This window comes from Cupressus sempervirens, chromosome 1 (genome assembly GCF_028749045.1).
Source record: "Cupressus sempervirens isolate cs-2001-9-10 chromosome 1, ASM2874904v1, whole genome shotgun sequence".
NCBI lineage: Eukaryota > Viridiplantae > Streptophyta > Pinopsida > Cupressales > Cupressaceae > Cupressus > Cupressus sempervirens.
In genome coordinates, this window is record NC_143118.1 from 889,732,445 (window position 1) to 889,747,909 (window position 15,465).

Sequence of the window (15,465 nt, forward strand, 5' to 3'; positions counted from 1 at the left end):
CTACACAACTATATTTAGTGTGCGTGCCTGCGCAGAAATCACCACTTGGTGACATCAAGTCACCATATCAGCCAAGTATGCCTCTACATCCTCCCCCATGTTTGTCGATAATCCTGTTGTCGGTTGCTCCTATGTGCCCATCGCTCTCTCAACTGCCTCTAACATCATCTCGGCACTGTTGTCCGTTGGAGGTGGAGGTGGTAGTTCATATGTACCAGTCGGGTGACTCTCCTCCTATGGAACTATAGGGTCCACCTCCTGGGGCACGTCCCTCATAGGCGAGAGAATACTAGATACTCACGCTATTGGCCTGATGAAATGACCCGAACCAGTACTGTACTGTCCTAAATCTAATTTTTCCGCTTTCTCTTTTAAATGTACGTCTCAGAGTGCGGACCCATTAACAAATAACCAACAATATGAATAACCAATGATATTCCAGTTAGGTATTTATTCAAACTCAATCTTAAATAACACACTCAGAAATACATCCATGTGCAGATGAAATATGAATGACAAATAAACCTGAAACCTCTCCAATAAATCTGTCTTTTCAAAATGATATATTAAGACTCAAGCATATGAAAATGTAGTACAAATCAAAACACTAAACCACCATCCTTTCAACAATCCAGAAGCGTGTTGTTGACTTATACATCAGCAAGTACGATAACCAGCAACTTCCGAATAACTTCTAAAACGTTATTGTACTATACAACAACAATACAATAACCATCCAACCACAAATCCAATCTTATACACAGATGTTACAGTCAGATTGGAAAACAAGAGAACCTGTAAGCTCAATGAGACACCTGTGATGGTATCTCCACAGGCAATGGGTTTGCGTCCACTACCTACCTGCACGAGAGGCTACGTCCTCACACAGGCTGAAAGTTGAAGCTTTCTGAAACTCTCCAAGAGAGAAAACTGGAATATTCTCCTTTTATTTTCACAGTTGTAACTCTCCGACTACCTTTCTTTCTTTTCGTCTTAACTCTCCTTGTCTTCTTTTGCCCATTGGGAGTATTAATTTGACTTTTAATTAACGAAGTTTCAGCTCTCCTAATCAATTTTAATATTATAGAGATGACTCTTTTAATATTTCTAATGTCCCCAAAAAGGGACATTACAAGTCTCCCCTCCTTGCAATTGCTTACCCTCAAGCAATTAATACTAGGATCCCATATGAATCTGCAATTGACCCTGTAGCCTAAACTGAAAACAAATACGGCCAAACTGTGAAGCAAGGTGTCATGCTGTAAACCACTTGTCAATCGGGTTCTTGGATCCCATATTACTCTCTGGAAGAACTTGGCACCTGCACCTGTAAACTAGTCAGCACGGATCAGCACCATGACCACAACAAAATCCTCGTCCGACCATAGATAGAATCTGCCAACACCTAGATCCCAAACTCTGTTATGTCATTCTGCTAGTATGATGAGGTAGAAGCATATCAAAGGTCCATGTGTAACCCAATACAGTGTAAAGACCTGCCCTAAATGGGCGCTGTAGGAAATGAGCTGCTCATAAGCTAAAACCACTATCGCAAGGACATCAAAACTAATACCATCATCATCAACCTGGAGAACTCCCAAGTACATAGGTGCGATGAATATGAAAGATTCTAGAAATATTACCACATTCCTCACATAGCTACTCCACCAAGAATTACTTAGCAGTTGATGAAGGAAAATCACCCAACTCCTGAGAGGGTTGAAATCGGAAAATATGTTGGGGTTGATCAACTGATAAGCAACAGAAGTGGATTCATCATTCCCAAGCTGAGTCCTTGAATCACTGTTAGGATCTGAATCAGCATTCCAGGGTCTGAAATCAATTTCTTCCTCCTCAAGGCAAACAAGAGAAACTCCCTCATCTATCATAAAAAGTGGGTTATCAGGTGTCCAGTCGGCAGCCACCTCAAACAAGGGGTTATCTATCAGCTGAAAGTGATTTGAAGTTTTGTTACTTAATCATTTGGGGCAGCTATCCAAGTCATGAGTTTGCTGAATGCTCTCAAGTTCGTCGATGACTTCCAGAAAAAATTCCTATCTCATTCTATCCTCATGTTCCCAAGATTGATTCATGACCTTGATCTGATTTTCTGCTCCTTGAAGAGAGAATCGAGCCTCATCCAATGCCTCATGAACATGCTTCAGCGTTCTGTTAAGTTCGTCAATCTCATCCTTCCTCTATTTGACTATTCAGCATATATCTCAGCAATCTTAAGAATATAATCCCTGTCGGTCAGCAAATACAAGTAATCTGATTTCATAGTTTTGAGGGCTGTTTTGACTTTCCATAACTCGGCCATATCCCAATCACTTTCCCCTTCCCTTGGGACCCTCCTATAGAGCTACTCGACCAACTCGTGGGTGCTATCAAACTACACCAAGGATGCCACAACCATGTCTTCACTAACCTTCAATTGACTTTGTTCAGCATGTATTTCCTTATCTTCCTGCTGAAATTGTTCATTGTTTTGCAGTGTCATGTTAGGTTGCTCCTCTAAATTCATGTTCATATCATGAAAATATATGGTGTATGATACCAAGGTCCCAAACTGCTACTATCTTGTGTGCAATCTGTTTCATTAATTTGCTTGACCAAGCTCACGTCCAAGTCGCCAACGAAGAAACCTGTTCCTCATGTAACATCCTCTATGTGATCACGGGAAGGCTGGTCATTTCTGGTAGTTGTCAGCTCTTTTATTTCAAGATCATCCAAATGATAATCCTAGCATATTGGGATTTCTTCATACACCCCTGAATGTTGTTCATTTGCCAAGAGATCCTGGGCCAGCTCCAGATACTTCTCTTTTGCTATATCAATCATATTTACTTGCCCTAGATAAAAATCTAAGTAGTCATTGAATGATAAATCATTCTGGATCCGGATAGGAAATTCTTTATACCCTTCATAAATGTTTAGTAATTCTGTTTTTATATCTGCTGATGGCGGTACCCACATTCTAGAGTATTTAGCTCTGCCTGTATCTCTTATTGTGTCTTCGAATTTCAGACTACACCATCTATGTTCATTATATAAGCTTCCTTCTCGCCCATTTTCCATTCTTACAGACTTGTTACCTCTTTCAAGTGACAATCTGCTTGTATCCACCCAGACAGACCTTTGTCCTGAATTCTGAAAAGAATAATCAGCTGGATAACCCTGCTCCACTGTAAGTCTCTGTAATAAAACTGCTCTATTCTGTCTTAAATGAAGCCCTACTCAGATATGGCCCCTTAGATAACAATCTAAAAAATGGGAGCAATCAGTTTTGAAGCAGCGGATGAAAAAAAATCCCCTCCACATACATGAATTATATTAGCTATTGCACTCAAACATCGGATGACAACCTGAGGCTGTGTGTGTTTAAGGAAAGCAACCAACAATGGCCATACTTTGTTCATAACAGGTAGCAGAATGTTACCATCTTTCCCTGCATCTACATGATTTAGGATATCTTGAAGTGTTAAAAAGGAATACTCATTTGCCACCCACTCAATTGATTCTCGAGATTCGAGTGTTGCTTCTATTATTGAAAGAATGGTAATCCCATTCTCAGTAATTCCTAGAGATTTTAGAGAACACACTTGTCCCTTTGAACTTAGAAGTGGGATACAAGCTTTCAGACATAACTGAACAACAGCCCCCAGTGAATGACAATATCTTTTTCTATCATCTAATGCCAACAAAGCCTGTTCCCAATGCTCCAAAGATAAATCATCTTCAGTGACTTTGGTACCCTCACTACAGTCTCTTTCAAGAGTAGTGTCTGCGTCTTTGTTGCAAGCACCAGAAGGCTTGCCCAAAGATAATTCAGAATTGCTAGAGTGAAATTTTTGTATCCTCTCTTTAAGGTATTCAACTTCCGATTGAATATGCTGAAAATAATATGATGATTTTTGTATTATTGAATTTGCTTCCCACCTTAAAGCTTTAATAATTTCATCCAAAGCCTTCAGTATAGGAACTGTCAAATCTAGATGTTGATGTCGTGCAAGTATCCCAAGCTCTAATGAAATAGTACACACTAGCTCCTCTAGTAATGGAAAGATAAATTCGAATTTCACCACAAAAAAAAGCTGTGCAATAGAACAGACAATAGGTTCCGATACCGTCCAACAGTTGAGACTCCTTTCGACTTCAATGTGATCCCAAGGATCAAACTTCGAGGATTTTCATTTGTGTGATCTTTTACTCCAATCCGGGAATAAAATAATATATTTCAAAATCTACCTTGACTCGATACCTCAATTCAAACATTTGGATCCTCACTCCAGTCAATACCTTGCAAGACGAAATTTAGAGCAAACATGAAGTTTGCAAATAAATATCGTGTAATATTCTGAATGTTTTTCTCCCTATACAACATCCTCGATATGCGGCAACAGTTTGATGTAAACTTTTTTTTAAATTCCCTCTGATTCCTCAAGCTCTTCACGTATCTCCTCCAACTGCAAGGTAACCAACCAAGGAAAAGGTCGCCTTCACCCAACGCTCAATTCACAGCTCATAAAGAAAAGAGTCGACAGTTGTCATTCCAGCCCCCCTCTAAAAATCGCAAATAACGAGTATGTAATGCCACATTTTAACCTCCACAGCAAATTGTCGTTACCTTGAGGCGAATTCTTTCTCCCGATGCAATAGACGTAGTTTGTCTCTACTCCCCAAATGACCACCACGTGTTCCTATGTCATCTAACTCGGAACTCAACTCATTGTAAACACAAAAAAACCACAGAATCGAGATGGGTTTCGTCGGTTATGTATATCACAATTTCGACAAATAGCTCTCCTTGACACTTGCCCTGTCAGAAATTTGTCTCATCTCATTCCCGCCTCCTGCAATATGCTTGCAACTCACAAATACGACATGTTTAACATCTCCCCAAAAATGTATTCAGAAAAGGCCATCGCCCAAGATAACCGACACCTGTTTTTTCATCTTCTGAAATGGAAAAAGCATTAAAACAAAAAGCGTTTTAAATTCCAGTCGCGACTTTCAACTTCCAAATTCTCGAGCTAACACCACATCTTTATTAACAACTTTTCCAAGAGTCATGTTGATTAAATCTAACAACCCGTATATATGGCCTCTTCATCATACAGTAGTATCAGAAAGTTTAATTCGACCCTTCTTTTCACCGCCAATGTGAATAAGCAAAGATAGCCCTTTTTATTGCTATTTTACAAGGTATCAATACTGTGCCCTTGACAACACCGTTATTAATGCCTCTTGTAGTTGTACCGGAACTGCAACTTTCTTGTTCACATTGATATTCATTCGATCCATTCAAAATACAACATGAAATGGTGTTAACACTCTTTCTACTTTTTCACCTGGACTCCATATAGCTAGAAGATAAGAGCAAAACTCACTCAGAAGCTGATGATTGACTGGAATCTCATATACATGATGCTCAGTCCGAAGTCGATTTACATTTTTTAGCTTAGGTAAGGGTATTGAAGCAGACTCAGGAGGTGCAACTACTAAGTTGTTGGTGTGTCTATTGTGGAAAGGAGGCGATCACATGCAGAATTTACCCATGAGGAAAGCTGAGTGACGTCTAGTTATTGCATTCTCCACTATAATTTGTTACTACACAAAGCCATCCAACTTCCATTATAAAATAATAGCCTATGTTAACTAAAGATTCTTCTAGAATTTACAACCTCTGATATAATGAAATTTCTCCCCATAAATATTAATTAAATTTATTCCCACTCAACATGGATAACTAATCTCAGAGTATTATAAGACTACTCTGCCTATTAGTGTCCCAGTTTGCTATTTAGCTTGCCTTAAAATTTGCAAACCTTCCAAACAGTTGTTCCTCCTCTTTGATCACTGAACTTTCTCTCTCTCTGTCGTGCCTTCAAGAATATTCAGATCCCAACACAAACTATCTTGGAAAAATTGATTCCTTAGCTCACTTGGTATGCTTGGGTCTTGGAACTTGCAGTCAACGTGACAACCTCTCAATTGAATAACTTAGCAAACTATTTCTGTAGAATCCACAAAATTTATCTATAAAATATTGCGACTGAAAGGTTGAGAATTTCTTCAAACCACATAACCTATAAATTGATAACACTACAAGCTGGTAGAATAAACCAGCTCTGATACCACTGAAATGACCCAAACCAATACTGTATTGTCTTGAATCTAATTTTTCCGCTTTCTCTTTTAAATGTACTTCTCAAAGTACGGACCCATTAACAAATAACCAACAATATGAATAACCAATGATATTCCAATTAGGTATTTATTCAAACTCAATCTTAAATAACACACTCAGAAATACATCCACGTGTAGATGAAATATGAAAAGCAAATAAACCCGAAACCTCTCCAGTAAATCTGTCTTTTCAAAATGATATATTAAGACTCAAGCATATGAAACTGTAGTACAAATCAAAACACTAAACCACCATCCTTTCAACAATCCAGAAGCGTGTTGTTGACTTATACATCAGCAAGTACGATAACCAGCAACTTCCGAATAACTTCTAAAACGTTATTGTACTGTACAACAACAATACAATAACCATCCAACCACAAATCCAATCTTATACACAGATGTTACAGTCAGATTTGAAAACAAGAGAAGAACCTGTAAGCTCAATGAGACACCTGTGATGGTATCTCCACGGGCAATGGATTTGCATCCACTGCCTGCCTGCACAAGGGGCTACGTCCTCACACGGGCCGAAAGTTGAAGCTTTCTGAAACTCTCCAAGAGAGAAAACTGGAAATTTGAATAGTAAATCAAGCATACCGAATGAAGGGATCTCTTCTCCTTTTATTCTCACAGTTGTGACTCTCTGACTACCTTTCTGTCTTTTCAGCTTAACTCTCCTTGTCCTCTTTTGCCCACTTGGAATATTAATTTGACTTTTAATTCACGAAGTTTCAGCTCTCCTAGTCAATTTTAATATTATAGAGATGACCCCCTTAATATTTCTAATATCCCTAGAAAGGGACATTACGCCTGATGTTAAGCCTCCGACTCAGATAAGCACTCAAGTCTTGTGTTGTACTTGCCCTACCAGTATCCTCACTTGATGGCCTTGCTAATAATGCAGCATCTACAATGACCAAAGCATCTAAACCAACTACGTCAAATCAAATCTATGGTGCCCTCAAACTCTCAGGTGCCTCTTGCGCAGGTATCTCCATCACCCCCTCATGTGTCTCCATCACCTCTTCTGGTAAGGTTGTAGGTGGCGATGTATGAGACTCTATTCATGATGTAACTACTGCCTTCGGAACAACTGTAGGCTCTGAGATCCCTGCAGGTACCGGTTGGGCTGCTACTATAACGGGAGTCATAACTATGGGTTGTCTAAACTCTTTGAAAGCCAGGAATGTGCACACCTACAAGAGCCAAATGAGATGTCACGGAGAGGGTTGGCCGTGGAAATAGTAGCAGTGTCACGATGATTACTTCGACAACCTCATCATCCTCCATCTATGTGCTATCCTCTTCCTCTTCATCCGTCTTATTGGTATCTTCAGATGATGTGTCCTGCCAGTCGCTATCTATGTTCCTGTATTATGAGCTTGCGTCTAATTCCTGTCTAAGTCGCTTTTGTCCAATCATGGCCTTTTGCTCGCCCAGTATATCTAAATGCTTCCACTGCATAATGGGGGGCTCATTTGGAGCCAGTGGGCTAGGCTTGACCTCCAACCTATCAATGGGGATCATTCGTGTCATAGCATCGAGGAACAGTCTAATGGCTCTGCAAATACTGCTGCCCAATCATATACTTTCCCATTCATGACTTCGTTCATCATCACTACCTGCAGAAAAGGAATACCTGACGCAAGGCTCAATCCCATGAGCCTTCTTTTAACCATGTCTATCAGGCAGTGCCACTTTCCCTCTTGAATGTTGGATTTTTTCAATCCTCTACCCTTAGAAGTTTCCATCAATGCTTCTTTCTCTGTCTAAGATAATTTGTTGCACACCAACTCTATCGGACAAGCCTTTATCTCTCGACTCAATTTGTTGGGTTTTCCATCAATCTTCTTGCCTCTATGCATGTCCACGTATGCCAAATACCCTCATAAAGTTTGCTGCCCTGAAAGAAATTACAAAGTCCTGTCCCAAATAGGAAAATGAGCTTGTTTTAGAAAACCTGTCATAAGTGTCTATCATCGTACATAAAAAAACCCTCGTACTCTTGAATACAGAAGACGAACATTTGGATTGCCCATTCCACATGTGCCTTCCTTATTCTAATTTATACCAAGTGATCATCCAAGGTATCTTGCCACCATTTCCTGCACTCCAAACCGTTCAGACCTTCGAAGGGTATGTTTTGAGGCATGAGATGTATTGTTGCAGCCATATGTGCCTGCGGTTTGACCTTCCTTTTGCCTGAGCTCCTACAACTCAAACTCCTGATGGTAATGTCTACACATTCTTATTCAACTTTTTATTGTTAGCCAAATCTTCTTCCAACTTTTTTTCCAAGCTCTTTTTCCAGCTGACTGCATGATCACTCTTCTTATTTCCACAAAATGATTAAGTGAAACCATTAAGGTTCAAGGCTACTGTACACTGGCTCTTTCAAATGTTTTGATTCTCATGAATAAAATCAAGGATATGATTTCAATGATTGAATGATGGAAAGGTCTCTAGCTATGAATGTCGTATCTTTCTAGAGTTAGGATAGCCGCTGAAAATAGAGTGTACAATTGATTGCTAAATAAATTGAGTGCTTAAAAAGTACGGTGCCTTCTTTGCCACAGTATGTAGCCTTCTTTGCCAAGGTACAGTGCCTACCTTTCGTGCCTTTGCTTGGAAAGCAAGTGAGAAATAGAAAACACGTTCCTTATACCATGCTCCTTATTCTCTCTTGCACAGTCTGTGCGGTATGTACAATTCGTACATTGCTTCAGGAATAGCTCCTTGTATGCCAATTTAGTTTCCCGTATATGCTTTGGAAGTTATTTTCTATACAGGTCGTACGGAATTCTGGCTATAAATGTTGTACGGTATCAAAGTTGTTGTACACTATAAATGCTTGCCGTATGACCACCAAAATATAAATAATTGCCCGTACAACCATCAAAATAAACTTGTATTACGTACGGTAGCCCCTTGTTGTCATACAATATGCCTCTAGGTCCTTTAACTATCATACGATTCTCCTTTTGTTTGTTGGTGTCTATACAATTTGTCTTCTTGACCATACGGTGTACAAGTCTGAAGGATGCAATATCAAGGGCGATGTCAATCATCTTCTCTCTTTTTCTACAAACACTTCACTCTAACTTTTTTCTTCACATGTTGACTTCACATAATTGTGTCTTTCTTATGATTATTATTATTTTTTTTTAATTTTTTTTTTAACCTGAATCGTCTGTCTGGGTGTTATTATCTCCTTGGGCTTCATTCCTCTAATAATAAATTTTAACTTCGAGCCATTTACTCGGTCACCCACTTCCTTCCCGTCCAACATCCACAACTTAAACGCTCCGTTATTGCCAACTTCACGAATCTTATATGGCCCGACCCATTTCACCTTGATTTTACCGGGTTTGATCTCATTACACCCATTATATTTCAATAGAAGCTGGCCTAGCATGAATTTGTTTAGTTGCAGGTGTTTGTCATGCTAGACTTTGCGCCTAAGTTGTGAAATCTTTGTAGCTCATCGTGTCTGTAGTCTCTGTTTGTCAAGCTTATTCAGGTTGTACAGCCTCCTGCTAAGACTCTCCATGTCTCCCCACTTGTTCTCAATTGCTATTCGTAAGCTTGGTACCATGAACTCTATTGGTACTACGATCTCCTGACCATACATTAATTGGAATGGGGTGTCCCGTGGTGACCTTGTAGGAGGTACGATAGGCCCATAATGTCGATGGCAACTTCTCTTCCCAATCTCACCTTCAACACCGTAAGATTTATAAATCACTCAATCCAAGATTTTGTTTGTTGATTTCTCCTACCCATTCACTCTTAGGTAGTACAGGCTCGAAAGGGAATGGTAGATTTGAAATTCTGTCGTAAGTAGTTAAATGACATGGTTGACAAAGTGCCCTCCGCGGTCACTTGTCAGTTAGATTGGGATGTCGTACCTTGTAATGATTTGTCTATAGATGGATTTCGCCATACTCAGTTGTAATGTCCCCTTTTTGTGGGACATAATTTTGTGTGGCCAGCTCACTTCACCTAGGTTTCAAGAGCAAAAAGGTTTTTTACGGGGTTCAGTTCAAGATTTGGCTAGACATTTCTAGTGCCAGACCCATCAAAGCAGTTTTGGCAGGTTGTTCAAATGCTTACTATTTTTAGTAAGTAATCAGAGCTCAGTATTTTCGGTACCTCAGTGTTGGGTTGGAAGCGTCTCGCCGAGAGCTTTCCAACGAGCTATTGCACATGTTTATCAGAGTTCATTTGGTCAGTTATTTTAATGCTTGATGACTATATGGTTTACTGACTAAGTGACTATTAAAGTTCATTTAACTTGTCACTTTATTTAAAAAGGTACTATGTTCACTTAAGTGACTAAAGGACAAAAAAGGTGCTTTATCCCACATTGTTTGAATGAGCGTGCATCACATTGGGAAAAGTAATAATGGTACAACAAGCTCCATATGAGAGTATATGAAAATTGAATACTTAAAACAAATATTAATCTGAGAGCTGGAAACAGTTGCTGGTTATCTCTTCGAGGATGCAAACCTTTGAAGAATATTTGAAGGTTGGACGCAAACCTAGCCTTCTTAAAGGTTTATTTATATTTCCAATCTAACTGTCATTTCTGTTTATAAGATTGGATTACTTGAATTGTTGCACGTTATTGTATTGTTGTTGTATAATACAATAACGCATTTGTGGTTATTTGTGTTAAATTCTAGTTCATATATGTACTTCCTAAATATTGGTGAAAGAAAACAAAGTTTTTTGAGTTTCCTTGTATGCAAATCTGTGGGTTACAAGTCAATTTAAATTCTGGAATTTATATTGGATCTTGGTTTACTGTTTGGATTTAAATCTTCAAGTATATATCTCGGGTTTTTGGTAAAATATCCGGAAAGGGATACTACAGTGGTATCAGAGCCGTGTATCTTGCCAGCCTGTAAAGTCAAGAAACTGAAGTGTTACACTGTCCTGAAATATTTTATCTGATCTATTAGATATTAAATTTTCTGGACATCTAGACTTGGGAAGACAAATTTGTGGCTTGTTCAAGAATTCAACAAAATTTGAAACTTATTTGGGTAAAAGTAACACTGCAAACCATTGTATTGGAAGAGGGATTTTTATGCTCTTGGAATAGTCTGTGGAGTTTCTCATTGTTGTGTGCTAGCAAATTGATGTTATTGGGCAAGAAAAATCGGCAAGGTCATGAAGACACAGTTCAAAGGATGAAGTAAGTACAGTCTGGTCCGTGCAAGTGGTATAGTTAAATACAGTTGATTAAATAGCAAATGCCTCGATGGAAAATATTATCAGCTACGAATTTCCTATCAGGTTGTGGCAATAGCTTAAGGAATAACGCTTGTAATAGTTCCTACGTGGTGAGATTTACTCCCAGGCACTCATTCATCACGTGAGAAGTGGACGGGTTTAAGCGCTGGAATAACATACTCGGCCGCTGTGTATAAAATACCCACAGGCATTCACGCAGGGGTTTTACTTCCATATCCAGCATGTTGATGCTAGTGATGGGTTAAGAATAACTGGTGCACAATTGACCATACTCCAAAGAAGATTAACGTGTTATTGCAGTCGGGTTGAATGAGTTTCGAGGTCGAGACAAATTTGTTGGGGGTTGGAGCTGGTATTAACTGTCACAAGCAGTGAGTTACGACAGACAGGGAGGTCAGCAAAGCTCATTACCTCAGCGCAGGAGTTGGACTGTGGGTCGGTTTCAAAAAATGACCATCCTTATGGTCACACGAGCAGAATACAATCTGGTATATCCAACGTCTAGCACACAGCAAAGTAGGCATTTTCGGCAAGGTGTAAGAAGTGCAGACAAGCACGAGTTTTAGTGGCTTGTCGGACGTCACTGCCAACAGCAGTCCAAAACTTGGCACCCGACCAATTTAAAGGGCCACGTCAATGTACACGGGATTGGAGATGCTGGAGTTAGCCGGCTAGCAATTCGTGGAAGAATGGGAGAATACGGTCTCTTTACAGCATCATTGTCGTTGTTGTGGAAGGACTTTATGCAAGTATTTTATGTATGGTGCATGCCTCAAAGGTGAGCACTGCGAATTCTCACACGATTGGAAGGATCAATCAAACAATGTGTGCACCTTCTACCAGTGAGGAGTGTGCTCTTATGGAAGTCGATGCAGATATGATCATGTTAAGGTTTCACGTCCTCAAAGCATTCTTTCTTTGTCTCCAAGTTCTAGCTTAGGATCTGAAGTAGAGCTGAAACAACCCATAATAAATAGTGGTTTGACATTGACTCAGAATAGTCCAGTTGCCTAGAATACTGGAGATCTTTCGGCTATAAGTAAGCCTTATTTTCCTCCTGTTGGACATGTCGGGACACCTGGTTTACAGGATGAGTTGTCAACTTCAGGAATTGAAATTGCAACGAAATCTATAGATGGTGATGACCAGCCAATATGTTCATTTGTTGCTGTTAGGAAATGCCCTTGTGGCAACAACTGCCCTCATCTTCATGGAGAACTATGTGCTACCTGTGGTAAGCACTGCTTACATCCAAGCATTTGAATTTAAACTACAAGCTCAAGCAATTCTCAGAACAGCATGAACTTTGTAAAGAGCAATGAAGTCTTCGACTCATTCAAAAAGGGAGATGATCGTCTCTTCTGAAAAATAGGTCCACAGTCTTGATATACCTGGGGGCAGATATTTTCATGATCATTTTTTTTCCTTCAGATAGACACAACAGAATTTTGTTGCTCTTAGGCAGATAACATATTGGTATCTTCTATTATATGTTTGAGAGATTAAACTCAAGACAGTACTGATAAGTTGAAAATTCATTTTCTGCATATGTATTGAGTCATTAGTTTAGTTTTGTAAGAAGTTATCAAAGTCCCCTATGTTCAAGAAACTCTTATTTGATCATCTGAGACTGTGTATAGTTTAATATCATAATAAAAGAACATTTCAGTGGGCATCCTGAAGAAAACGACCAGTTTGGAAGTTTAAATTCTTAATATAGTGATTAATTCCTGAATTCAATTGTTTAATCAGCATTATCGTATATGTTGGGTAAGTGATCATATCAGACTTTCCCTGAGTTTGATATGCAAACCATAAGAATACTCAGATATCAGAAAACTCAAAAACTACTAAGGCTAGGTAGGACAGGGGTTACTACAGTGTTTAGTCCATAGCTACAGACACGTAGTATTTAGCCATGGGGAAGTTACAGGACTTTGATAAAACCAATAAAGATATTCTGAAGCTAAAACAACATTTAACCCAAAATTTCCAATCTAATACGAGGGCTGAAATAATGGGCATATATGATGATTACCACAAATTTCCTCCACAGATTCGAAAAGAATTACCCTTCATTAATTATGTGGACTTCCAGCTAGAACTGCAAAACAAGACGGATATGATGAGAAACAAATACTATGAATTAGCTCGAGATCTCCTTGCAGAGGACATTTACAGAGATTTGCATAGGGAAGATATCAATCAACTTGATATTGCCACTAATAATGACACAAGTATACTAACAAGTAATTGGGAGACAGAAGTATCTTATGGAGCTTTTTACACTAGTCCTTTTGATGAGCAGGTTAATGGCCCATGCAGTAAAGTTGACCAAACCGCCAACATTGGCAACTCCAACATCCTATTTGGTGACATAGAAATTAACTTGGATAAATTTTATGGAGACACCAGGCTGGAAATTATTTCAAATTTTGAGGAGCAAATGGACAGTGATGTTGGTAGGACAAATGATCTAGCACATGTTGAGTTAGAGGATATATCTGAAAATGTTGTTTCCCAAAGTGCTGAAAAATCAGATGATTCTATGGAGAGCAGCCCACTTATGTTTGAAGGAGATGGTCCAAAACCATTATCACTCCTTGACTTATTGGATATGCTTTTGGTCAAAGAGGACAAGATTGTCCAAGTGCTGACGAGGTTGGATGATTCTTCCAATTTGATTGAGGATCTCACGCAGAAGATTGTGATAGACGAGAGGCATGGGATGTTTGCGGTATCGCAAGTCCTCTTTTACATACTACTTTTGAAACTTTGAAAATGATAAAATATGAGTACTTGCAACTATTAATGGATAGAGATCTAGCAATAAAATTTGGAAGGGGCAAGGAGAGTGAGGTAAATGAGCTATGTCTTCAATTGAGCCTAACACATTATTCCATTCACAAAGCTGAAAATCAAACAAGTGGGGCAGCCACTTATGAAGAAGATAACAGTGGTTCAAGGGCACAAGAAATCACGCAAATCATTGAAGGAATTCATAAACTGGGTAGATGTGAAGGCAAGCAATGTGATTCAATCACGTATTTCCCGTTTGAGACTATCTATGGTGAGAAAAAATTTATGGATCAGCTAGTTGATAAGACTGAAAATTCTGATTTTTATGACAGCAGCTGTACATTTTCACAGGAGGACATGGTTAGTAATACAACAAGTGAAGATAATTCAGAGTTTTCAGCTAACGGTGAACCATCTTTTTATAAAGACTTTGACATAAGCGAGAGTACTTATGGAGTAGGAAGTTCAGATTTATCCTTAGCATTCTTTGAGGGAATCTTTACCTTGCCTAGAGTTTTATCACCTGGCTCTTATGAGATGGCCACGGCCTAATTGTTGATTGATGATTTTTCTTGTTGGTATATTTCCCCTATCAGTGATTTGCCTGTGTATGTTGGTAATATATTCGCTGATTCTATTTGGCCTTCCAGGGTCCACGAGTTATTTGCAGGTGAGTGGGGAGATCACACATTACCCTACATTCCACATCAGGTGTCTACATTTTTTATTCAGCAGGGTATTGAAGACAGTGTTAGCACTCATGGTGTTGGTGATTCACCAACCACTCTTTCGTTTACTCAGGATCGTGGTGATTGGGTAGTAGGGAATCCAGGTGTTAATAGTATCTTACATCTGGCGGATTATGCTATGTTGTTACACAGTTACAAGACTATGATTTGTGTGTTTCAGCCTTCTAACACAACAGAGTACCAGAGATTAGAATTACTCTGTTTCCACCAGGGTGATATAGTGATGGAGTCAAATTGGCCGGATCTACCATTGTCATCAGCACAGATATTGCCGAAGTGGTACAATGGTACAGTGGTGCAAATATTACAGAAGTGGGTCAGTGGTATCTCAGACAATGCACGAGTTCTCACTTGGGATAGGGGGAACATCCTTATATATTGCCTTTAATCGAGGAGATAGGAGGAGAGTTTGGGTGTTATCATCTTATGGTGGATATTGGTATATTGCCGAGCTCCTATCTT

The 15,465-nt window shown here is 39.2% G+C and overlaps 1 protein-coding gene, 1 long non-coding RNA gene and 1 pseudogene across 3 annotated transcripts in view; 2 read left to right on the forward strand and 1 right to left on the reverse strand.

Moving 5' to 3' along the window:
- LOC149580709 (uncharacterized) overlaps positions 1-15,465 on the forward strand; it is a 220,731-nt gene that overhangs the window by 62,534 nt on the left and 142,732 nt on the right. The gene's annotated exons all lie outside the window — the stretch shown is intronic.
- Positions 1-15,465, reverse strand: part of MLO1 (Seven transmembrane MLO family protein) — a 145,615-nt gene that overhangs the window by 50,131 nt on the left and 80,019 nt on the right. The window lies entirely within an intron of this gene.
- LOC149580711 (putative RING-type E3 ubiquitin transferase C3H69 pseudogene) lies at positions 11,905-12,718 on the forward strand (annotated as a pseudogene).